Below are 3,366 nucleotides of genomic sequence, written 5' to 3'. Positions count from 1 at the left end.
ATCTGAGATCTTTGATATACTTCTTCTCTAGTCTACTGTAAATGAATTGTTTGATTGATTCTCCTCTGAATGTCATTGGGTTCTACCTGTATTTCTTGAAACAATTTTATCACTGGAATTCCCAAAGAAGAGGGGAACACAGCCTCCATGCCATAAACCAATTCATAGAGGCTTGTTCCCATAGATCTCTTTGTAGTCAATCTGTCTGCCCAAAGTGCGTTGACAAGCTTTTTATGCCAGTTCTTCTTGTTTTCCTCCAATACTTTCTTAATGATATTGATCAAGCTTTTATTGGATGATTCAGCTAGACCATTACCTTGAGGGTAATAGGCCATGGAGTGGCCTAAGGTAATATGGTATTTGTGACAAAAATTGATCATTCTTTTGGATTTAAAAGCAACAGCATTGTCGGTTATAATCTTTTCCAGACAGCCAAATCTAGACAAGATATTAGTTTCTAGGAATTCCATGATTACTGAGTCATTAGCTTGTCTACAAGGGATGGCTTCTATCCACTTGGTGAAGTAGTCTGTGGCAGTCAAAATCCACTAATTCTGGCCAGAAGAGGGAGTGTGAATTTCCCCAATGAAATCTAAACCCCATTGTTGAAATGGTTTCTCAGTGGAAATTGGCTTTAGGGGTAAAGGTAATAGCTTTCTCTTGCCTTCAAAGATTTGACATTTATGGCAAGAAACTACAAATTTCTTTACATCAGCGAACATGGTAGGCCAATGAAATCCCGCCCTTAGGATTTTATCAGCAGTTGACTTCCAATACAAATGTCCACCACAGTCCCCTGCGTGAAATTCTTTTAGCACTTTCTCAGTTTCATCCTTTGTTAAACAGCTTAGTAAAATGCCTTCATTATTTTTCCAAAATAAAACATTATCTATTATACAAAATTTTGAAGTTTTCATTGTTAGAAATCTCTTTTTAGTTCTGGATAACCATGGAGGACTTGCAGGTTTAACAATACATAAATTATATTAGCATACCAAGGTGATTGTAAAAAGGCTTGATTGATCTGTGGAGTCGCCATCTCCTGCTCGTTATCCAGTTCATTGATGTCAAGTGCTTGAAAATTGGTTTCAGTCATCAATTTAGCTAATCCTTGTCCTTTTATCAGCTTTGTTGGTTTGATTTCAATGTCATATTCCAAGATGTTAGCTATCCATTTGCCTCTTTTTCCTTATATTCCTTCTTGGGTTAGAATATTTTTGACCATAGTAATTGGTACATAAGCTATTACCTGAGAGTATAAAATGTAAACTTTTAAATCCTTGATGGCTTTAACAAGGGCATAAGCTTGTTTTTCCATGATTTGATATTTTAAAGGTGCATCTCTAAGTGCTTTGCCGAAAAAGCAATGGGTTTTTCACATCCTTGATCATCTTTCTGTAATAGGACAGCAGCAATAGTATGTTCAAATGCAAAGGAAAATATTATAAAGTCTCTGTCAAATGTTGGACTTCTGAGGACTGGTGTTTTAGTTAAAGCTATTTTGATCTCTTCAAGGCTTGCTTGGCTTCTATTGTCCACTTGACTTTGGAATCTTTCTTCAACATTTTATTCAGCAATCTTATTAGTTTAGCCAAGTTGGGTATGAATCTTCTTAGAAAATTGATTTTCCCTGGGAAAGCTTGTAGTTCTTTGATATTTCTGGGGTGAGGAACTTGGAGAATAGCTTGTATTCTATCTAGGTCAATTCTAATGCCATCTTTTGAGATTATGAGACCTAGTAGTTTTCCCTCTTCTAGGCTAAATAATGATTTCTTTGGATTTAATGATATGCCATATTTTCTGCAAATTAAAAACACTTGTCTTAAATGTTCTAAATGTTCTTGATCTGATTTGGAAAAAGTAGTGAGATCATCAAGATATATGACTAGAAAATCATGAAACTCTTTTGCAAAGGCTATGTCCATGGCTCGTTGAAAGGTTGCCCCTGCATTCTTAAGTCCAAAAGATATTTTTACATACTTAAAGGTTGCCCAAGGTGTTGTAAAAGCAGTCTTATCTTGATCATCAAGGTGAACTAGGATCTGATTAAAACCTGAGAATCCATCTAACAGTGAAATTCTAGAAGCTCCCACTACCCTTTGTAAAATGTGATCCATCTTGGGTAAGGGGTAGTGATCTGTTAGAGAAACTTTATTCAAATTTCTCAAGTCAACACACAGTCGTATTTCTCTTGTTTTCTTCCTAGTGGGCACTAGATTTGAGATCCATTCTGAAAATCTAATTGGTGCAATTATTCCAGCTTCATACATTCTTTTGACTTCCTTTTCAATAAGGGGAAGGAGGACAGGATTAACCCTTATAAGTTTTTGTTTAAAAGGTTTTTGATTTTCTTTTAAGGGTATTGTATGCTGGATCACATAAGTATCATAGGACTTAAGGTCTTCATAGCTCCATGCAAAAACATCTTGAAATTATTTAAACAGCTCAATATATTTCAGTTTTTGGTCAGGTGGTAATGCTTTGGACAATTTTATCATTTTAGGCTTCTGTTTAGTGCCTACGTTACAGTCCTCAATTTTTGCATTTAAGGGCTGCATTTTTGGCTTTCTTGGGATATCATTGGAGTCAAAAATATCTTCCAGAGGAGTCAAGCATGTGGGTAAAAAATTATCCTTTAATTCAATCACTTCAATATCTCCTTCAATAGTTTCATCAAAGTCCATTTGTTTCAGCTCTTGTAAATTTTTGCTAGTAAAGATTGTTGGATGTAAAATCTAATCTGTTGTTTCAGCTGAAATGTTAATTTCAATTCTGTCTATTTGTTGTTCTTCACAAATGGTGCTTGTGTCTATATTTTTGCTTGAGAATTATTCTTTCAAATTCAGGAAATTGTTGATTTGTGTGTCATTATCGAACACTTGCCAATTTTTCACATTGTCTGGTACAACAGGTCTGTGTTTAATTTCAGCAGTGAAATGATGGTTAGGCTCAAATGGCAGCTTACAAGTGCTGGAAAATGTTTGCAAACTGTGAGTATGTAAATTGTGGTTCCTTGAGATTTTGGTAGGTTGTGATTCTAGAAAGGTATTGAGTATTTCAATTTCTACCCCTCTATAAGCTCTTAACCTGAGATCATTTGTGACAAAATTTCCTTTCATATATTGGATAATCAAATCAGAGTCTCCCAAAATTGAAATCCTAGCTGCCCCTAGACTTTTGATCAGTTTGAGTCCTAGCAGAAGGGCTTCATATTCAGCCATGTTATTTGTACACCTAAAATTCAACCTATATGCATGCCCCTCAACATGATCATTTTGCATGTTATGTATCCAAATCCCTTCCCCTGCTCCTAGTTTATTCATTGATCCATCAAATTCTAAACACCATAGGATTTCTTTATGACAA

Source organism: Pinus tabuliformis, chromosome 5_2 (assembly GCF_031772625.1).
Source record: "Pinus tabuliformis cultivar Carrire ecotype Pingquan chromosome 5_2, CPIR1, whole genome shotgun sequence".
Classification (NCBI taxonomy): domain Eukaryota; kingdom Viridiplantae; phylum Streptophyta; class Pinopsida; order Pinales; family Pinaceae; genus Pinus; species Pinus tabuliformis.
The sequence above is the reverse complement of the archived record's forward strand: the minus strand, read 5'-3'. Positions refer to the sequence as shown.